Source organism: Bacillus rossius, chromosome 1, assembly GCF_032445375.1.
Source record: "Bacillus rossius redtenbacheri isolate Brsri chromosome 1, Brsri_v3, whole genome shotgun sequence".
NCBI classification, from domain to species: domain Eukaryota; kingdom Metazoa; phylum Arthropoda; class Insecta; order Phasmatodea; family Bacillidae; genus Bacillus; species Bacillus rossius.
Window position 1 is genome coordinate 191,092,435 of NC_086330.1, and position 24,297 is coordinate 191,116,731.

The 24,297-nt window shown below is 37.8% G+C and overlaps 1 protein-coding gene and 1 long non-coding RNA gene across 2 annotated transcripts in view; one reads left to right on the plus strand and one right to left on the minus strand.

Annotated features, from left to right (window-relative positions):
• LOC134527173 (uncharacterized) overlaps positions 1–13,047 on the plus strand; it is a 36,899-nt gene extending 23,852 nt beyond the window's left edge. Inside the window, exon 3 of the long non-coding RNA XR_010074117.1 lies at positions 12,784–13,047. This is a non-coding gene — a long non-coding RNA (uncharacterized LOC134527173). The remainder of the gene's footprint in view (positions 1–12,783) is intronic.
• The window catches only part of LOC134527172 (importin-11-like), a 251,035-nt gene that overhangs the window by 175,256 nt on the left and 51,482 nt on the right, over positions 1–24,297 (minus strand). The window lies entirely within an intron of this gene.

The window sequence follows — 24,297 nt, forward strand, 5'->3', positions numbered from 1 at the left end:
TGGCTTCATGCAGTGGTTTAATAAGTTTTATGTAACCTTCAACAAGTCGCCACTCACACTAAGATTGTCAACATTTATCTCTGCCAGATGTCTCGTGAGAACAAGTTTGTTTTTAAGTAGCTTGTCAAGCATGAGGTAACTCCGAATTACATCTAGTCACACAGTCTTGAATTAATTCTTAACTGTCTAGTCCTATTTTTTTTTTTTTTTTTTTAATTTTGTGAAATGCAGAAGTTGCTGATGCCCTTTGCTTGTAATAACCTACAATACCACGAGCCTGTTTTATCATCCCTCCCATTCCTTCGTGAGATTTTTTAGCATCACTAAGAGCAAGCTGTAAGTTATGAACAAAACACTGCAAGTGTGTCGGAGGTGCTTTGCAAAGACTAGACCGCAAATTGATGTTTCTCGCATTGTCACTAATAATAAACAGTGGAATACATGTACTGATGTTATTAATAATGTTCCACTCAATCCAAAATTTCAGTAATTTTGTCACCTATTGCTAATGCTGTGTGGCTCTGTGAAAAATTAACACAGCCAAAACAGTACTTTATAAGAGCGAAGTTGTTGATTAAATGACAAGTTAATGCCAATAAAACATCCTCACTGCGTGATGTCCATAAGTCACAAGAAAATGACATCGACTGAACATTAGCAGTGGCTTAAGAAAGTTCCTCAGAGATTCTCGTTTTCACAGAAGCATATAAGTTTGTAATTTTGTTCCTGGAGAATGTGGTTCTGGATGGTATTGTGTAGAACAGTTGAGCTGACTGCATGGGTTTCTGGAAACTGTACGGCAGGATAGAATCAGTCCACCATTCAGCAATGTTTCTTGTCATTAGTTTTGCCTTTGGATGATGAGACCAGTGGTAAGTATCTTCAATACGTTTTTGTTTTGATGGGCCTGGTGGTGAAGTATCAGTATTTACAGGAAGTGGTTGTTACAGTTCTTGCTGCGTTTCATATTCTTTCTTCACAGTTGGGTGTTGTGCAAATGCCTTATGAGACTTAATGTGCTACCATAGCTCTGTTTTAAGACTTACTGCACGTCTTGCATTTGGCACTTAGTTTATAGTTGTTTCTTGCAATGTAGTTCCAGATTGGTGTCTTTTCGTCAGCCACGTTAAACATTAACTAAATAAATAAAACCATAACATGGAACATGATCTACTGCCGCAAGTAAATTTTACATCATCATTGTGAGTAATAATACCTACTCGTGTAAAACCCCTCTAATTTTGTAGACCTCAAGTTACCCTCAGAAGCAGTAGCAATAAAATTTAATCCTATTTTCACTACGTGTGTGGAAAAAAAAAACTATAGTGCTGCCATCTCTTGTCGGCCGTAGCGTAACCCCGCCCCTTAGTGACGCACTGGCAAATCACAATAGTCCCTGATGATTTTCATTAATTTATTTTCTCGATTTTTCAATCAAACAAGATGTTAGATTTTTCGATTTAATTCAAGTAAACACCATAATTAATACAGATATAAAGTTCAAATGAGTGTTATTATACACAGGAAATAATAAAGTGGTATACTATTAAAATAATGTCTCTTTCAGCACTGCATTTCAGGCCATTCATTGCCTGCTTATTTATTTTTAGTTTTAACAATCATAATATACATAATTTTCTGGGGATTATTTTTATCGGAAGAAGTGGAATTTTTAAATAGTTTAAGTATTAAACTTGCCATTTTTCATAAACATTTGTTGTCTTTTCTTTTGTTGTAGGTCAAATGGCACGCTGTTTTTAATAGAAGCTCAAATGTTTTTGCACGTGAGCAATTTTATGTTTTTCCCGAAAATACCGGTAAAAATATTATTCCCTCCCGATTGGAAAAAAAGTAATGCCCTCCCAAAGATTTACAGATAGTCGGGATCCTGCACACCACTAATATTTACTACAAATTATAGTTTGCTTCCCGTACCAATACTGTCAAAGTTATTTTCTTTGAGTACGAATTTAATTTTTCGTATAGGACTGACTCACGTGAAACCGTGCTGATGCTTGTGGGCAGGTACTCGTCATCACTTGCCTTGCATTGCTGTAGCAGTTCTTCCCAGGCCACGCCATGACTGATGACGTCGTCATCCCTGGTTCTGCCTTAGGTTGCTGCTTGGAACTCGAGCGACTCGCGCGCGTGATTCGGCCCCTGGTGTTGCGATGTTCACCGGGAGCAGGGACTTCAACTGCACCCTTCTGGACTCCGAAGGCATTAATTGTCCAGAGGCCCCAAGTTGTCTCCCAGAACCTGTTGCACCTCTTGAGCTGGGCGGCTGCAATCCACTCATTCGCCGGCATCCCACTTCAGAACGATCTGGTGCTGACTCTCCCCTGGTGCAGCCATTGGTTGACAAGTAGTGTTTCAGGCTTGCTCGCCGGCGACGCCCGCTTTGTTGCGACTGCTCCTGACTCGTTACAGGGCTTGGATCATCGTCTCCTGGCATTTCTGCAAAACTCGTCATCTGAGGCAAAGTTATGCTTGTGGCACCTAATTGCTCATTTTGATGTCACCGGGCATTTTCTAGCGCCACTCAGTCTTGTGCTGATTCCTTCCCCATCAGCGATACTAAACAGCTCGCTGACGGTCACTGTGCTCTGGCATTACGTCCTACATCACTACGTAATCTTCTTAGCGTCTCTCGTTCCTCTGCGTCTGACTGATCCGTGCTAACATCTGCGTAAATCTCCTGACGTGTCTTCCGCTTCCGTGTAAACCACGCTTTGTTAAGTCTGGTTCTGTCTCTCTCGTTCAGGTGTCTTGTCTTACTTCTTTCTGCAGTGACTCGGGAGTCAGTGACTTGTATCGTCTTCTGCTACAGCGGCCCTATTTAGACAGCTGGCCAGTGGACGATTGTGCTGCAATGCGTCAGAACCAATCAGAACATCTTATTAAAAGTTATCTGAATTGCAGATATTGGTGTGACTGGTTGCATAACTCCTGGGCATTCCGGCAGTGCCACCTGCGTTGGTTGCCTATCCATCAGGGATGCCGCTCGTTCGCCACCAGGCGTCTCTAAACCTGCTGCGGGTGTGTTACTGTGGTGCTGCTGGTCACACCACAACAAGTTAGTTAGTTACAAGTGAAGCTAATAAAAGCACATTAAAAATGAGCAAGAGCCAGAGAACAATTAAAGTAAAAAAAAACTTTGCCAGCAGGAAAATTTGTGCAGAAATATGAGGCATAGCTGCTCACCCGAGGCAGTGGGCACGTGGACCCGGCTGAGACTCTCGGTCAGGGCGTTACATGACCCATATGAGGAAAGATATGAGCCCTCTAATTACCAAGCTTATTTAATTAACACCTAGCTCGCTTTAGGTGTCAGGCACACCATACTGATCAACACACACGAGAACTACGAGGGTTAGCGACATGTGGCCATATTTATCTGATGAATCCGCGCACGTCTGGTCTCGGCTGATGACGAAGAGGAATTGGAGCGAGCAGCGCTCTGCGTGCGGACAACAGGCAGCTTCCCGCCGGAACAAAACCGTTACTTGATTCTGCGATCCGTGCCAAAGGTTAGTTTAAGAAAGACACAAAACACTCATAATTTCTACTATCCCTCATCCGGGCTCAAAACCTTAAAACATCAGCTACTTTTTATATAAACATTAAAATCAGGCCCAGCTTTTGCCGAGTATGAATCCGCTCGGGTTCGCCCGGCAACGTCTTTGTTAACTAAACCTAATAACCTAAATACTAATTACATACAGCACTAATTAGGTCTGCTGGAACACACAGCACTTGGGACTCATTAAAAAAGGTTTACAATAATTATGGGGGATGTCGCCCTCTCGCGGTAGTCCGTGCCGCGCAGTTTAAACACATGCACGTCTACGTACGTTGGCGGTACAAATGCCGTGAAGGAGGGGAAGGGGCAGTGGAGCCGGACCAGGCTTATGGGGCGAAGCCCCGGTTGACGTCAAATAGATGTTTATAAAGGCGGTGCAAAATGAATTTAGGAAAACATGTTACTAGATAAGATAAACTAAACTACCATTTTCACAATTCAGTCCATGCCCTAATGGAAATGATACACATGGGTTTCTTCCATACTGGCTTACCTATGTCCTGCATAACGTTGAGTTCAAGTGGCCAACCAACATGCTGCAGCGAGTAAAGCTTCAGGAAGCTACGCTGTCTGCCTGAAGGCAGCGCTCAGGCGACAGGCTAGAGACCAGTGTGAAGTGGAGGGGAAAAAGTGGCACATGCAATGGCGATAGGCTGCACCCAGCAGTTATAATAATATTACTGGTTTATAAATGGTTTTTATCATTTCTATGAGGATTTCTACAATGGGTTTGAAAATGAAGAAGATTGGATTATATATCAGCTCTAGCATAAATTGGGAGTAAGTGTTCATGTGGTTTACAGTTTGGAATAAACTATTTGCTGTGCTGTAATAATTTTTGACTAATTCCTTCTACTGAAATTTCTGTGCTGTCAGTCTTTAACTTTTTTATGTCAGATGATTTTGGCTTGTTTAGTGTGTTTGCATATTCATCTTTTTTTGTATTTATTGAGGTTGTTTTCGACATGTAGTGTAACCAGTATCTGCTTATCTCAATAAAACATCTTAAATCAATCTTCCCTATGCAAGAATGATTAAAAGAACGTATTTTTATATAGTCTTTGTCACTAAACTGTTCAGTTGTACAATTTCAAAAAATAATTTGTAAAGAGTTTTATTCCTCAAAATATAGGAATATACAGTGGGGGATCCAGGATTTTGGTTTGGGAGGGGCTTGACCCAGCTGAGGCTAGGCTTTATCAAGGAAAACACTAAAACAATAGTGGACCCAGATGCTTTTGGGGGGGGGGGGGCTTGAGCCCCTTAGTCCCCCCTCTGGATCCGCTACTGGGAATATAATACCAGTTTTTCAAATAAACACTATTGAATTGTAGAGCTATTGGTAGAGCTATTAATAAATATGCCATTGTTACATTAAGAATTCAATTTAAATAATGGGAAAAATTATATGATTATTCTAGGATAGGTTAGGAAACCCCTTTTAATTTGGGGATGCTAGTAAGTGTTATGATAGTATTTTTCATGTGTTACTAGAATCTATTTAAAATATGTGTCCTAAATACACCTATCCCTCACTTAGCACGTCTTCAGATTGCGCGGATTCATCTAGCGCAATGTGAATTTTACTGCCCCAAATCCGCAGGCAAAAAAAAAAAAAGTCGGGCACGAAGCCACAAAGTTTGTTTCAACTTCTGTAAACAAAAGAAAAAGAGGTGCCGTCGGATATGGTTAGCCGAACAAGGGGGGAAGAAATGCACGCGGTGCCACCATAGTGGTTTATTTTTTACCCGCTAGTGCATTTGTGACAATCACCAGAAAGTCGGCTGTCGTAGCATCTGCCATCTAGTCGGCCATTACCCTCACCATATTAAAAATCTATCAATATTAACCTAGAAATTCGGAGTATTTAAAAAATTAATCAAAAATAACCACCTATTAATGTAAAATTAATTAATTTCATTTCAGTACTTAATTTTATACTTGATAAAATGTCCTCAAAGAGCCTTAATTACCCCCTAATATAATAGCCTTCAGTAAGCCACTGACATCAAATGGTCTGCCATATTGAATATCTGTAATCATTAACCCGAGATTTTGGGGAAAATTTAAATATCCATAAAAAAATTAATTTTAAACAAATATGTTAATTCCTTCGATTTGAGCTATTTTTTTTTCACTGTTAAGAGAAATTATATCTTAAAATTATTAATAAAAATTTTTCACTTTACATTTTGATGTGTTATTAAACTTCATTTCTAGACCAAGGACTCTGTACAAAATATCTGCCCGACTTAATAAATGTGTTGCACAATATCACTATACCTATTTGGAGGTCATCTTCAAACAGCTTATGTTTGCTATAGTGCCAAATACAGGCATATAATCTCTGAACCATATGAACTTATTTTACGATAGTTGGTATTACTTTCAACCAAGTCAAGTCCAATATCAGGTGTATAGGCCAAGCGTATCCAAGTCACGAGGCCTTATTTTCTTATAGTACTTGACATACCTTTTAACCATGTCATGTACAATTTCATGCATATAGGACAAAATACATCCGAACAATTTCAATACTTAACAGAACTGTTAATCAAGTCATTTACAAACTTAGCCTATAGGTGGAGCATCTCCGAAACACAAGGCCTTCTTTTTAGATACTTGATATTTCTTTCAAATTAGTTATGTCTAACGTAACGTGTATAGGCCAAACGTATCCGAACTGCCAAACTTATAGTTTGGACAAGCGGACCTGACAGACGTTGTTCTGTTCAAACGTTTTGAATTCAAAAATTAATATTTTCATTTATACGTGCGTTTGCAATTTGGTCTCTTAAATTTACATTATCCGCCGAATGTTCTTCTGTCATTCTATTTAATCGACGATTGTAAATATGCTGCTGTTGTAAAAACATCAGCTATGGCAAGTTAAATTGTGGCTATGGAGTGTAAAGGACCTAATGTTTTTATGTTCGCGCGTATGCCGCCGTGCCATACCGTTGTCGCCTGGCCACAGACCAGGCTGTGAACTCAGTCTAGCCAGTGTCAGGGAATTCACTCAAACAAAAGCAACATCTGTCCATTCAGCTGCCGGTAACTGTACGTGCTTGATCACTCATAATGCACCGTGTCGAAGTAATTGACTCAAATCTATAAGTATTACGGCACGCAAATTTTCATGAAGGCCACACTTATGTTGGTCGCACTTTAGATTTAAGCACGTCAACTGTGCCATAATTGTATGAAATAAGGACTCTTAACAAAATTTTATATAAGTCTCATGCTGTTGGTTGTACTAGTGGAAATATATTTGACATTAGATACCGGAACAGAAATGAAAAGATGATTCACGTGGAAAAGGTTGTTAAATGAGTGTTGCAATTAAAAAAATAATCATTGGCCTGACAGGATTGGTGTGAACCAGGTGGTGATACGCGAATAAAAACTTTAATTTTTGAATAATTAAAATGTAGTTATTCGGACAGTAATATCGGTTTCACTGTCAGTAAAGGATGGTTTGGAAAGGTATGCGACGTGAGTTGATGGTCACGCCCGGGCGGGCAAGTCAGCCAGCCGACTGACGATAAAGTACATACATAACCACGTATCTCCCGTTACACTGTGTCGTATTTGTCATACAAAGTGCGATGGGAGGCATATAAAAATAAATGGTTTACATATTTATAGTTGGGTGTTATTCAGCACATTTATATTACGTAAAGTATACTTTCCTACACAATTTTGGAACACATTAAATAAATTAACCTTGCTATTTATGGAAACTAATGCTTCAGAATATGCAATTTCGAATAATACAAGCCTTTTTAGGAACAAATTAGTTGTGCTAAGTGAGGGATAGGTGTAGAAGTAATTTTTGTAATGTGGATCATTATTTTTATATATAATATGTGCCAAAACAATGTCACTGATATTTTATTATTTATTGGTAAACAGTATTTGTATATGTTTCTGAACGATTTATGCTTTAAGATGCTCCAGTATTATACTGATTGTGAAAACAGACCCTTTACGAATGAATGTTGACAAAGCAATAATCAAACTTTTGATTTGTTAATAAATTATAAACATGTACTGCACCAGCAATCATAATTTTTAAAATAGAAAATTTGTAGATATTTATATGTTATGTATAGCATATCAATTTGTGCTTTTTGCACTTGACACCATGGCACCAGAGCCAACTGACCAATCAGAAGGCTTCATTTTGAATTTAAAGTTGTGAACAATTTTACATATAAAAACTGTCTTCTTAAATCAACAACTGAAATGGCGTAACGTGTGTGAGAAGCACTGTAATAATCAGAGAGTGTTAGGTAGCAGAGATAGCTTCCATCGTACTTTTGATGATCAGGGTATGCTGCAAATGTGCTAGGTAGTGAGGTAATAAGGCAGTACTTGAAAGTATTGTACTTAGTTGTAATTCATAAATATGTGAGTACCATAAGCCCCGGACTTTACCATTGACCTCCATTATTAAAAATAATTATAAGATGCTAAGCCTATTGTTCAAAAACTGTGTAACTAAGATGTTATATTTAAAGTCTAAAAGAAATATGGATTTTTCTTTAATTGAAACAGCATACAATTTCAAGTGTGATAGTGACATTTAAATTCACATACTGACTTAAAGTTAAGATTTACGTTCGTAATCTCAGTGGTCTTGACAGAACATTTCTTGTGTACACCACTGAACTTGCTAGTCAGCCTAACTATTAACAGTATTTTAAAGAAACGTGTGTTTTTGTCACAGAAACACTCATGAACTTGCATATTTAATATCCAGAAAAATTATTATTACAACAATAACCAAAAATACCAGTAACGAGATGTCCAGAAAGTGGTTTATCTGCGCCACCTAAACAACAATCATCTTTAGGTAATAATGCAGTACAGTCACTACTTCACATGCAGCGAGAGAATACAATAACCGATCCAATTACCACCCAAAAAGTAATTACACTGCAAAGCAACAACAAAAACACACAAAAAATTCAAATAGGTCACAAAAGTCAAACAAGTCTCGTAGAGGGCAAAAACTCAAATTGGCCACAGATTCAAATAATGTGAAAAATTCTACGGACGCTAGGGAACATTGTAAAAATTGCATGAATCCTAAAAATCCAGGCAAAAGAACTTGCCAAAATATTTTTGCAAGTCTACCAACAGTATTACCTTATGCCAACACCTTAATTGGCAAACATGAAATTCCAGGACTGATTACTGGCTCAGTCCTAAGTTTTATTTCAGGAAATCTTTTTCATGTTTTACAAAAGGAGAAATTAGTTCAGAAAACTGAACCAATAATGATACATACAATGTTTCACCGCATCAGAGCAACCATTAAAGGTTAACACAATAGCAGTCTATAAAATTAAAATTGAGTTATTTTCCTGGACATTTCGATTTTTAGTTTTAAAGGACTTGGCAACTGATTTCATTTTCGGATACGATTTTATATCAGGCTTAGTAACTAATTTGCAGGCAAGAAAGTTCAGTTTAAAATTTAATAAATCAATTATCCCATTTCTTTCCCCTAAAATCCAGCATCGGAGTAATGTTAATGCAATCCAGTTTGAAGTTGAGGATGGATGTGAGTTATCCCTGACACATCTCGACACATCGCAAAGAAAAGCAGTGGAAAATCTATGTCACAGGTTCCCAGATGTTTTGACAAAAAAACTAGGTTGTACTCAGTGCAATATGAAATAAAACTTTTGGATAAATCCCCAGTCAGGTTTTACCCTTATCAATTATTAGGACCCAAAATGGTAATCATGCGCGAACACATACAAGACCTATTGGACAAGGATGTAATTGAACCATCGACTTCCAGTTTTTCTTCTCCAGCATTTTTGGTTAGATAGTGGATAGAAAAATTAACTGACACACAGACATGAAAATGGTACCATTACCTGATTTGAATTCAGCTTGCCATTGGTATAGCAAAGCCAAGTATTTTAGCATTTTTGATCTTAATTTGGCCTATCATCAAATACCACTAACCCCAAAGTCAAAAACAGTCACCGGCTTTTGCGTTCCCTGGAATTTGTATCAATACAAAGTAGTTCCTTTTGGCCTAGCCCAGGAGCACAGGTATTAACTCACCTTCTTGACCAAGTTTTTGGTGATTTAAAATTAAAATTTGTATTTAATTACCTTGACGATGTTATAGTGTATTCTGAATCTTGTGAAGAACATAATAGCTCATTTGTCTGAAGTTCTCACCCGACTGCGTAAAGCAGGACTCACAGTCAATACAAAGAAAGTTAAGTTTGCAGTTTTCGAAATTTCTTTTCTGGGACACATAATTTGCAGTAGAGGAGTAACAATTGACCCAAGCCGTACACAGGCCATAGCTGATTTCCAACCACTGAAATATCCAAAAGGAATTTCAAGATCTATTGGAATGGCTAATTTGTATGCTAAATTTATCCCTAATTTTGCAGAACACGCAGCCCCGTTAAATGCACTTCAAAAGAAAAACACATCATTCAATTGGGGTCCTGAACAAGACAAAGCTTTCAATTATTTAAAACAAGCCATAGCCAGCCCACCTGTTCTTCGGATGGCGGAATTCACTAAACCATTCATCCTACAGACAGACAGACAGATTGAGTGTCGCCATTGGCGCAGTTCTATCACAAGAGTTCGATGGCCACAGGCAACCAATAGTTTTCGCCTCTCGCACTCTAACTCATCGAGAGAGAAAATCGTCCTTTGTTTATGATCTTGAGTGTTTAGCAGTTGTGTTCGGAATCGACAAGTTTCGGCAGTACCTTGAGCACAGGGAATTTTTATTAGAGACTGACAATCAGGCCCTAGCTTGGCTTTTGGCTCACCCCAAGCAACTAGGAAAACTAGGCAGATGGATAGCAAAAATCTCTTCACTTAAATTTACAATTCAACATATCAGAGGTTCACAGAATATCATGGCAGATGCTCTTTCTCGAATCTTTGAGAATCCCTCCAAATAAAATCTTAAGGAGGAACCTCCCATTTCATGCCACGCCCTACTCACAGACACATATAAACCTAACAATCCACTTTCTAATCTCTGGTCACTACATGAGCTTCTCCTGGATAACCCTCGCAACATAAAAGAGGCCTGGAGAAGAGCTCAACACAATCTGAACTTAGCCCACGCGACAAGCAGGCAGAAATACAATAAGAAACGTTACTTAATCCATACAGGGTAGGTGATATGGTGTTGTGCAAGGCACACCCAAAAAGGAAGGCTATCGACAAGCGATGTGCCAAACTTGCATATTGTTGGAGTGGCCCGTGGCAAATCTAATGCTTTATAACCCCAGTAACGGTCGCACTAGCCGACCCAAGTTCGGGTGCATACATAACGCGCGCATACATTTCGCACCTAAAGAAAGTGCATCCTAACATCAATTAGGTGCTTTCTTTACTCCTATTCGAGGAGTATCATACAAATCTTTGGCATGCCATCCGAAACAATCAGTGTTGACAACATACAAAAAATCCTAGGTCCTAATTATAAGTAATAAAAATAGAAATCCATGGTACAAGTTTGTAAGAGTGCTAGCACTGCAAATATTTTATATTAAGAATGTTTTAGATTAAAGTGTTTAGTTTTAAGTGGCGCCACTTAGTTCATAAGAGAGTCATGACACTTAGTTTATAAGAGAATCATGACACTTATTTCATAAGCAAATCATGTGCGTAAAGTTGTATGTAAAGCATGAATAACCATGCCTGTTAGTTCGTAAAGTTGTGTGTAAATCATGAATAATCATGTCTCTTAGTTCTTAAGGTGGTTTTGTATAATCACGTTACCTAGTAAGTTTATCATTTATTGGAAGTAGTTTATCTCAGTCGGTTCTGGTACAGGGTAAGTATACCAGGTCTCAAACTTCTCATGCATAGTGTTGGTTGCTTACCCTGGCTCCGCCTTTCAGTGGGGGAGTATGTTTTGCCAATTAGTATTTTTGGCACAATTCTAAATTTGAACTTTTGAAAAATAATGTGACCAGTCATTGTTTTTTTGCTGCAAGAACTTAAACTTTTTCTGCCTCCTGTACACTCCCATTTAATCTTTGTCTGACCTGTCTCCCCAATCGTTCCCAGCACATCATTTTGCCTACCATCTAATGACCCAGCAAGTGCTATCGTCTTATCCCCGCTTTGGCGCACATACATTGCCTGTAATTCCTCTCCGAGCCGTGACAAGAAGTGCTATGGCCTGCAAGCTATTAGACCTGCTAGTTTCTGAGAGCCAGCCTTACGTGAGCGATTGCAGACATACCCGCGGCTCATCTTAACGTACGTTTCGACACGTCGCTGGCCTAATTTTCCACAGTAGCGCAGTTCCACCCCACCACCCCCTTTCCAGCCTTTCCTGGGAACACTGCCCAGAGCAGTGTCCGGTCCTTAACACCAGCCTGTCTCAAGGTCTGGACACGAGCATTTGAATGTACTGCCTCTGACCTCTAGTAGCAGAGTTGCAAATTATTTCCCCTGGGTGTTTGAACGCCCGCTAGATGCCTTTCCCCTGGCACCTCACACAACAAACAGTGCCCTGTAGTTCATTTCCAAGCCACCAGAGTGCTGCACTAGTCCCCTCCATAAGCCCAATGCTTTAGAAGTCGCCTCGTGTGAGTCGATCTCTCCCTGTTTCGGACACCCCTCAGTAGGTCATGTTGACATCGGCCAGTACCACCAACTTCGAGATATAGAAGACAGTAGTTCTCGACCTCTCCCTGGGAAATCTTGGAACCTTTCGGTCCAGAAGCCAAAGACTCCCCTCTTCCTTTGATTGACGTCGTCTTTTAATTACGAGCCGCTGCCGCCCCAAACGGACTTTGCACCGCGACAGCAGACTGACCACACCGCATAGTCGGTGAGCCGCATATCAAGGCTTCACTCCGGTCGTCATTCAAAGATGTAATCAGCTAGGCAAGGGATGTGCTCCCTACAACTTTAGTATTTAGTAATTAGTCAGTCTGTATACCTCATAGAAGTAGTCATGCTTCGTTAATAATACTTTATAATATTTTCTTTTTTTTTTAACTATGGAAAAGTCCGCGACAACCGCGTGTTCGCTGGCTGATGCTGGACACCATCTCCCTGTATGGTGAGTTTTGACAAACTTTATTTCCCCTCAATCATCTTTGTTAGTAGGCATTTTCTGCCTATTTTGCTAACTGTCTGTGAGCCAGTTCTGAAAATGTTTGTTTTGGACCTGTTCACAGACAGGGTCCAAGGGCCGGATGCGGACCTGACCACTCCACCCTCGAGTCATTCCTCCAGAAAGCAGGACGACTAAGGCGCCCTGGCGCCTCGTTAGCAGCTGAACTTCGGCCAGCAATCGTCAAACCTCCAGTCCTTCAGTTTATTTTATATATCTTCAGAATAACATTAAATCACGACGTTGAAAGTATCGGAACTCCAGAAATTTTTTTTTCGGAACTTTAATCGCTCTAAGTCTGCTATTGTTAATAATTAACCTGTTTATTGTTGCTGATTTTATTTTAGTTGTATCAAATGATTAAGGGTAATTTTCTAATTAGGGCCGGCCTATTCTTTAGATAATGTAATTTTAAATGTATGTTAATATAATCCAATAATTTTCATATATTTGTCAATCAGTTTATCAAATATTATTTTAATGTGAAAATAACCAAAGTTAAATAAACATAGAGGTACTTATATCTAGACAAAATCATTATTTTGCCTTTTCAAACTAAAAGATCCACCCGTTACACAAGTCATTAAGAGAGAGTGAAGTGTAACTAAATGATAGCAGAACTTAGGTTTACTGTCATTACTGATGTGTAACACTAATTAATATCATCATTCTTATCACTAGGACTTACGTCTGAACATTGCTTTACCTTAATACTAAATTATTTTTATATATATGCTCGCTTCAGATTACGTGTTGACACCGAATCATTGATCATTTTCCTAAATTTTTTCATTCGCAGCACGACTGTTGCTGGACCTAAAACCCTACTTACCTTAAAAGGACCTACATATTTAAATGATAATGACTTATGTTGAAGCTTGCGTCTAAGCCAAACCGAGTCTCCTTCCTTGTATGTGCTTGCTTTAAATTTTTTATTGAACCTGATTTTCTGTGTTTTCTGACTGCATAATATTTATTTTGGACTGATTCCTATCACAGCGTAAGGGTTTTTTCCAATCCGATGATCTATGTAGAAATTTCCCAAGCACAGCATGTGATGGTTGCATGGCCTCAACCCCGTGTACTAGGAAAAAGGGTGTATATTTGTTGCTGGAATTAACTGTCGTGTTATAGTTAAATATTATCTATTGGAGGTATTCATCCCAGCTGCGGGGGTCATCCGCCTCCCATATAGTCAATTGCTCTTCAATTACACCAATCCATTGCAACACGTATTAATACTTGTTGTCTGGAGCTTCTTGATCTGCAGTTTTTGTTAGAGTTTTGTTACTAATGTGTTATTAAATGATGTTCCACTGTCCATCAGCAGCCTGTCTAGACACCCAAAACATAAAATGATGTCTTGGATAAATTCTGCGCTGGTCTCGGCGTCGATTCTTGGTACAGTCTTAGCAACTACGAATCTTGACATGACAAGAATATATTTGTTGCCATTTCTTGTACTCGGTAGTGGGCCTTTGGCATCCAGTGCCCATTGTCTTAATATCGGCAGTGGCTCAATTGGTTGTAAATGGCCTGACTGTTTTTCGCGCCCTTGTTTGGCTCTGACAAACTTCACATGATTTTACATATTTTGTTACGTCTTTGGGGTCGTCCATTAATCACGTGATGTTTTTTTAGCAAATTTTTAACCCCCCCTCCCCCCTAGTGATTTGTGGTGAGGTTTTAGACTCCCCCCCCCCCCCCAAAAAAAAAAATCACGTGTATTTTTTCGGTACAAAATATTTTTAAAAATTTCAGAATATTATATTTAAATATAGGTATAATATAATTTAATTCTGGAAAATTAAGCACAGCATGTATATTCGGCGCCAAAATCACAGTCTTACTGGCGACTGGCAAGCCGAGCCGGGCGGTGATATTGTTGCCTGGCTACGGCGAGTCAAGGTCACGTGTCGCTTTTCGGTTTAGTAGAAATCGCGTGAAAAAATTAATACACGTGATATCTCTCTACACCCCTCCTCTCCCCTTGTGATATTTAGTGATTTTTCCGAACCCCCCCCCCCCCCCCCCCCCCCGTTTCGAGCCTCACGTGATTAATGGACGATCCCTTTACTCATGGTACCCCAATAGTGTACTTGGCTAATTTTCATATCTTAAATATGCAAAAATGGCTGCCTCTAATAGAGAATTATGGTGTGTTTGAATAATTTCCCATTGAAAATTCTCTGGTACTAGTGTCAAATGAATTTCTCCTCCTTGTGAATTCAATTTATAGAATATTTTCCCATTCTTTTTCATACCATAATGCCTAGCTTTTTATATTTCTCCGGGTGATCCGGGTCCTTGAGGGCCAATTTTAACTTTTGAATGTGGGGTCCTCACTATAGTCCCCCTTGAAAAGGTGATGTGTGTACATTGTCGTTAATAGAAAATAGTAACTCTTCATCCTGTTCAATACTCATACCTAGACTTCAACACAACTGTATCGTATATGTACCGTATTTACTCGCATATAGGTCGCGGCAATTTTACCAGATTTAATGGGGAAAAAATGAAGTGCGACCTATATGTGAAGAAAAAATTTAAAATAATTTTTTAAGGAATTTTTTTTGCAATATTTTGCTTTAAAATGCGAAAAAGAAGTTTATATAGGTATAGGCAAACTTATTTACAATGTACACATACAGCGAAACCCCTTATTTACGTTACCGTTATTTACGTTTTCCCGTTATTTGCACTATATTCTCCAGGTCCCGTTTAGTTCCCATTTAGTCCAATACAATACTTTCATGCAAATTACATCTCAAAAATCGAATCCATCCCACTATTTATGTCACGTAACAACCATAAACAACCAGAAAATACCGTGGGTACTTTAAGAGTAGATAAGATTAGCTATCTAAACACAGTGAAAAACATAACGTTTATAGTCGGCAATGAACATTTTAAATCGCAAAATATACATATTTTATAACATGAAAAGTTGATTTTATTTCTAAACATGTAATAATTTAAGCCTAGGCGTGTAAAAGTCCAAGTAATTATAGAAGGAGACAATCTATAATGCATGAGGGAAAAACGTAAACTCACAAATGTATAAATGTGGCTGATAGTCGGCTTGCAAGTGTACATCCGTGGGATTTTTGATGATACAAGCATGGGAGTAGTATCAATCCCTTAGTTATAACATGGAGAATAAGTATTTGGATGGTGGACAGTAGACACTAGTGGCAGATTAATCTTATACTCAAAAAACAAAATGGCAGCCACTCTACTGTACACGGTATTTGTTTTTCATGTTTAGCTCGTAAAATACAATATTTATGACAAAGTTTCTTCTTACAAAAAGTATTCAGTATTAAATTATACACAAAACATGTTCTTAGGGTATTTTGTGTACGACTGACCTTTAACATAGAAATTTAGCTTTTAAATGAATAATTCACTCAGATGCTAGAAATCTCCAGTATTACTCGCCAATATCAGCTTTCTGTAACTTTGTACATGTTATGTATGCATTTAAAATTTGTATGCATTCAATATTAAGCTAATATAAAATCTATTTTTGTTACAGATAACTTGGAGAAGTAACCAGAAAAAAACGTAATAATGGATGCTGCATATCATTGTAGTTTGGCAAAGAAGAGGAAGACAATAAATAATCCTAGTTGAGTCCTCTGTACCTCGTCATCATCTGAAAAACTAGTACTTATCTCATCCATCTAGTGAAACTGACAGGAAACTTGTGGATTGCATAGGTGAAATACAATGTTATGGTGATGAACAATGCGAAAATATAGTAAACCAGTTTGATGATGATTTTAGTGTTGATTCTATGAGAACACAAAAGATTGCATGGCATAGGTCGTGTTATCAACGTATAACCCATAAAAAGCATATTGGACTTTTAAGAAAGAAATACGAGGAAAGATTAAATGAGCCATTGCAAGAGGCATGTGCGTCAATCTCTGAAAGTTTTTCTATCAAATTAACAAGATCTCAAACAAGGAACTATATAAAAGAACAGTATTTTTTTGTGACAAGCGAGGTTCTAGAAGACTTAAAATAAGAAAAAAATCGACTAATACTGCTGGGAAAAACTTGCGCCATGCTGTTGAACTAAATAATGATGACATTTTAAGAGTACGGCTTAGCGAAGCTGTAGACCCAAATTACGCTCATGCAATTGACGTGATGTACCACCCTAAATGCTGGGCAAAAAATGTCACTAACATCCTTCGACCGAAGAATACGGACACAAATCAACAGATTAAGTATGTTGCTTCAATGGCAGCATGTGTAGAGTTTATAAATAAATATTGGAGCAGGAAAAATATCTTCAGGAAAAATATTTGGAATGGATGTCCTGGAAGAAACGTATTTAAATATTTGTTCTTCAAACAATGTACAGCGTAATGCTATGACACAAACAACTTAAAGTTTTCATTGAAACAGAACTATCAGACAAAGACAGTGAATTCTCTCGTCCAAACCAGGCTAACAAGCCGCAAAGAGTTTCAGTGAACTGTACTAGAGACAAACTGATTGCTGAAGCGGAAAGTTGTGGCGATGAAATGATGAGAGAATTGAATGTATTGCTTGAATCTGCAAGCATTATAAGAAAACACATTTTTAAAGCAAAATCATGGACATTTGATGGTATTATTCCAGAAAGTCTCACAGAAATTGTTCCACAAGAAATTGAAATGTTCTTTAAATGGTGTATCGCAGGGAAAAATACCATTAATGAAAATAAAATATCAAAGAACGAAGATGTACAGAGACGAGCAAGCAATATGTCACAGATGCTCATGTAAAACTGTGTTTCTCGAAGACAAGTAGAAAACAAAACATCTTTAAGTTTCCATCACAGTCGAGAACTATCTCTTCAGGTGGCTTGTGGCTTAACTATTCATAATACAACACGAAGTCAGTCTTTGATCAAACTCATGTATAACATTGGTTGCAGTATTGATTACTCAAGAGTCCTGAGAATTGAAACAGATATTGCAAGAAGTGTGGTTAATAGGATTATTAGTAGGGACATGCAAATTTCGCATTTACGATAAAACGAATTTTTACGCGAAATTTGTAAGTTTAACACGAATAACCTCACTTTTACATAATTTCTGATACCTTGAATTTTTTGTGCGAAATACGTCTGTTTACCACGAATAACCACACTTTCCCGCCGTTTGGTAACTTAAAAAAAAAAATAAACAGCCGTTGTCACCACTGATAACACCATCAACGTAAAGACTACACTTGCCAATGTTTACGTTTTATTATTTATTTGATACGACGCGTTCTTGGCGAACTGCACTCGTGCACTAATACGCTCACGTTCTCTCGAAGGCATGTTTACAGAGTCAAAGAGTAATGTACGGCCATTTTGTTGGATATTTTGTGCATTACAGCGCTTGTGTCGCGAAGCAAATTATAAATTACGCTCAACTGTTCATCTTGCATCTACTATGGACTATGCAAACTGTTTTAATTTGTTCTCTTATACTGTAAACAGACTTAACAATTACGTTTTATTTTTAAGAATGATAATTTTCGTTTAAAAATGTTGTATACAGTGCAACTATTTTATAAAAACTGTAGTTTGTGATAGAAAACGTCTTCATATTTCTCAGCAGAAGTTCGAAAGTGTAAAATATGCCGAAACCTCAAGCAATCACCAAACTTCGTGAGCACGAATTTCGTGATCGTGGGTTATATGCAAGGGTAAATATGTAGTTGGGCGATATGTGTTAAAAAAACTTTTTTTAAATCCGAAAATACTTTAATAATGAGGCTAGAAGGCTGGAGATACCCAAATGCTAATATTTTGCATGGCGAGCTTACCAAGATACAATGCAACTTTGAAAACATGAAGCAGTGCATTTTTTTGACAAAACAAAACCAGTTTTGGACCACATGAACACCACGAAAGCAGCTGCAGTGAAAATAAGTGTAGTGCAAGTGTCTACAAAATCTCTGGTGAAGCTTACCAGCTTGATGGCTACGGATCCAAGCAGACTTGACTTTGAAAACCCTTAACTGCCTTTGATCCAAAAAAATATTTTGATTACAGACATGATCCCTATTTTGCTTGCTAAGTTGTGTAACGTTTCTACTCTGAAAGAAATGGACCGCCAGGAGCTGATCACCGGTTTTGGAGAGTTGAAACAGATAGTTGAGAAACAAATGAAGGAAAGTAGTGTGGATGTAGTGAAGGCACTTCAAGTTGTAAAACTTTCACAACCTGAATTTTCTGACAGGTGCCTGGAAGCAGTGTGGATGTTGTGTGCAAACGTTGATTCGGAACGCTTCTTGTTACAATACAATAATGTTCTCACTGACAAGAGAACTAATTTGAAATAAGAAAATTTAGCTACAATGGCTATTATTTCATTTGAAAGTTAAACGTTGTGTCAAAGTACTTTGCTTCTGAAATTATTGGGTTGACTTAATTTAGAATCTGAGTTCTTAAAATTGTGTCTTTTTAACCTATATTTGTGTAATTTTAATTTATAATGTTTCAACTGATGGTGCAATTATATTACAATGTTCTCTTCATATTTCTTACACTTGAAATCGCAAAAATTAAAAAAAAAATAAACCCGCGTTTAGGTAAAAATAACACCGATTTTAAGGGAAAATAACACCACTTTTCATCACAAAATAAACACACCTTTTGCATGTCTCTAATTATTAGCAATGATGGCGTATACATACCACCAGATTTGGTTACTGACAGGTTTATACATTGTTCTATGGACAATATTGACTTTTGTGAAGACACCATTTATGGAAGAAAGACATTTCATGAGACAGCTGTAGCTGTTTACCAAGATGTAAAAGAGTCAGATCGGCATGCTCCAATATCATTGGCCTCATCAAATAATTTTCCATTACCAAATCTTGAAGATGCCTTAACAAAAATACTGTATTGTACAAAACCTGCGAACTAGAATACATGTTGTCCAGAACCAGTCATTTCCAACATTGTCCAAAAATATGGTGAATTACTTAAAAAAGCAATATGTTTTGACAGTGTTTGGTTCCTGTTACGAAGATCCATATTGAATGGTAATGATATATCTATATACTCTGCCACATGGATAGGGTATAACAGCTATTTAGGAGATGTTAAATGTGTTTCCAGAGTTTCATTGCTGCCAGTAATTCCAGAGCCTCCAACCAATAGTTCTGTTCAGTTAACAGTTATAAGGCTGCTTGAAAAACTAAACATATATGTGAATAAAACGACAAACAAAGTCGTTGTTACTGCTGACATGGCAATTTATAAACCTTTAAAGCAGTTTGAAATGGCAAAAGAAGATTGCAAGGGCAAATGGATATTGAAGCCTGGAGAACTGCACATAATCATAGCTCAACTTAAAACAATTGGTTAGTTTGTATGTGGAAGTGGAATACCAGAGCTGTGGGTGGAATGTGATTTGTACTCCTCAGTGACTATGAAACAAATACTGGAGGGAAGACATGTAAGGAGAGCTATTGAAGCCCATTTAACAACTGCAACCACATTAAATATTCTTCTTCTAGAAGAATTTGACAAAGAACGACCGGGAAAAATTACATTGTTACAGCCTCTACTGGATGAACTAGCAGTAAGTTTACAATCTCACAATGAAACCAGTATTAAACAAAAACATGATGCGGTAATGTCTTTCATTAAAGAAAATAGGATACTTGAAGAAATAAAAATATTTGTGAGTTGTAGGAAATCAGTGGAACCGGTCTTCAAGATGGCATGTTCATGTGTGGATATGGTACAGTCTATGTTGTGCTTTATCAGATCTGTTAGAACATCTTATTGAAATCTCAGCCTGGCTGCTCTTCATGACTTTCTGAAGTATTTCTTTGCTCTAAATAGACTAAATTATGCAAGGATGATTTCACTGTATCTTGCTGAGATGTATGGATTACAATCAACAGATCCAGATATCTGGAAAAACTTCATAGAGGGAAAATGGGTAGTCAATCGTAATGTTGTACCATTCTGTGCCCTAGGTGCAGATGAAGCTTTAGAGCACCAAAACTGTAAATTATAAGTGAAAGGAGGACTGGTAGGTATTACACAAAATTATAATGCCAGAAATAGTTTCTTCCTTGTAAATCCCTAACTGAACAGAATTTCAAATGAGACAGAAATATTGCTTGGGATGAAAACTGGTGGACAGACAAAACACCATGGGCTTCTAGATACTGCCCAAAAACGCCAGGATCGCAATGTATTGAAACTCAAAGATGCATTTATAAATTCTACCAACCCTTTTCAGTGTAAAAACCAACAACTCACCCACATTCTTACTCAAAGAGTGTTCCCGGAAGATGTGTAAGATTTTGTAAGTAACATAGAAGAAGTGGGTCAAAAGTTAGAGGAATCTTTTATGGCAGAGCGTGTAAATAGCAACAAAACACAATTTTGGTCTCCAATGAAGAAATATCCCACAAAAACTTGTAAAGCATCAGCGAAAAAGGTTGAAGTTGTCCTTAAAGACAAAATAGTATATATGAAAAGAGATCTCTCACTTATGTCTAGGCTATTGATAGCATCTCGAAGCAGAGATGATATTGACATAAAGTTCAATATGAGCAACTACGAATTTTCACCCCTCCCAAAATAATTGTTTGCTTGTGATGGGAAAATGCATCATTGTTCCAACAAATCAAATCTTGCAGCGATTTTGGAGTCATTGCCCTCAAATGAAGAACAGATTGATAGAAGTTCACCACTATCACATCCAAAAGAAGACTAACAAGGATCGGACAAAATCGCGGCTATATTTGATGGAATGGCTCTACTGCCCACTTACAATGAGCCTAACACAGTAAAAACGTGTCACGATCTAGGATTGCACTTAAGCGAGTGGATTGGTAAAAAATTCAATGCCTATAATTCAGTACATATTGTGTTTGACATGTATAAGGACAATTCATTAAAAAATTAAATGAGATGTATTCGGCAACTGAGCATGATCCCATCCGTTACAAAATAACGCCTGGAATGATAGTTAGCAAAACTTCAATGAAGAATTTGCTTGCTCATAATAAAAACAAAGATGAGCTAACAGAGTTCCTATCTAGTCACATATTACAATGGGGAGTGAGCAATAACAAGACATATATAGTTAGTTGGAGGGATCAAGCTGCATCATCAGATGGAACAGATGTTTCAAGCCTTCGGACCACACAGGAAGAAGCAGATACAAAAATCATACTTTACGGAGTATACGTATCACAACAAGGATACAGAACAACGCACGTTTATTCGCCAGATAAGGATGTTCTGGTTTTAGCCTTAAGGCGATTTCCTAAAATGACATTACAATTTGGAATTTTCCTTGGCCAGGGAATGAAAAGGTTTGTTGACATAGCCCCTATCCACAAGTCATTGGGATTACTCAAGTCTGCTGCTCTCCCTGGACTTCATGCCTTATCAGGTTCAGATGTCACTGGGTCATTTGCCAATAAAGGGAAGCTTAAGTGGTGGAAAGCATTTAATTCCATTAACGATGACCTACTAGAGGCCCTAGCAAAGCTTGGTACAACACCCACTCTTCCAGATGATGTCAGAAACGCTTTGGAGTCATTTATTTGTCAATTATATATTCCAAAAACTACAATGACTGAGATTGGAGATGTGCGATGGTGGATTTTCACAAAAAAACAATGTCAAGATGAAAATCTTCCACCAACAAAAGCTGCTCTAACTCCAGCACTGTTAAGAGCTCATCTTCAGGCACCTGAGTGGAATCAAGATATCAAACAAAACCCAGTCATACCGTCACCACTCAGCTTCGGATGGACGTACGTTGGAGGAACGATTGAACCAATCGTGTGCACCTTGCCTTGTGTTCCAGACCTTATGGCAGAGCTTTGTAGTTGCACTTGCCCCCTACGTCGCTGTTGTCCACCATGCACCTGTCTCACGTATGGACTAAAGTGCACAGAAATGTGTACATGTGAAGGCGATCCAGAACTATATGGAAACTCTAAGGATACAGAAGACATAGATGAATGCAATGAATCAACTATAGAAAGTGATGACGAGATTTAGAATGTAGATTTTATTTGATAAACCTTGCTTTAGTAAAATGCAGTAGACGTATGTTAGATATTTTTGTAAACTTTGAAGTCTACTTATGTTTTAGATAATGTAATTAATTTGAAAAAGTTAGTATTTTTTCTTTAAAGAAAAAAACACTGTGTACTTTTTGGAAAACCAAATCATAAATTATTCATTTAAAAGCCGAATTTCTGTGTTAGTGGTCAGCCGTACACAAAATACCCTAAGAACATGTTTTGTGTATAATTTAATACTGAATAATTTTTGTAAGAAGTCACTTTGTCGTAAATATTGTATTTTGCGAGCTAAACATGAAAAACCAATACCATGTATGGCAGAGTGGCTGCCATTTTGTTTTTTGTGTATAAGATTAATCTGCCACTAGTGTCTCCTGTCCACCATACAAATACTGATTCTCCATGTTATAACGAAGAGATTATTACCACTCCCATGCTTGTATCATCAAAAATCCCACGGGACATAGTTTTTGTACATTTGCAAGCGCACTATGATTGTTAAGTTCTGATACTGTATTTATGTCACAACTTAGCCGAAATACTGGTACGAGACAAACTTCACAAGATAAAATGAGCGGAGTCTTGGTAACTGTTTTATACGTATTTTATAATTTCGGAAGTATTGTACAGTTGACGCATATTTTTTAAACAAACAATTTATTTCTGGGGATCGTAATTAATTAATTATTGGTATCAAGACATCAAGATGAACGTAAACTTGAACATGTCACGGCAGCGAGAAAACTGGTGTGTATACCAATAAACTGATATTAGAACTTGACAAAACTGGTACACGGGAGGTGGAGCTTATATTTTTTTCCGTTAAGCTCGCATCTATTGGCTGGCTGCTGATGGAAGGTCATGAGTCTGGGCGGAGCTCAGTGAACAGTGAACAAAGAGAGCCAGCCGGCACGCCGTAACAGCAGCTGATCGAGTACAATGACCTTTCTCTGCGCACAGCGCGCTATTGACGGTGAATTTCCATCAATTTGCGGCACTTTTTTTAATTTTTTTTTTACTGTGGTGCAATGCGTATGTGTAATAAATTACCGGTGCGACCTATATGGGGGGAATCTTAACTACCAAATTCAAGACCTCAAATTATGGGTGCGAACTATCTGCGATGGCGACCTATATGCGAGTAAATACGGTATTTACTGTTTTTGTTGTGTTTAAGCAACACAATGTTTTGAATGGGCTTTGTTGTTTCAAATTTATCTTCCTGGCCCGTTTTGGTATTGATTACCTTAATATGTGTTTGATAGATTTCCTTAGCTGCCTGTAATATAGGTTCTGTTAATACATAGTCCTTACCGTACTCATGTTTGTTTGTAGAACTTTTTCTTTGTTCAAGGTGGGGTTACCTAGATTTTCGTAAACGTTTTGTAGTCATTCCAGTTTCTGTGAAAATATTTAGCAATAGTGGTATGTATCTCACTTTCTTTGTTTTCGTCCAGGAATAATGCATCTAAAAGAGAATGAAAAATTGATTTGGATTGTCCATGGCCAGGTATTA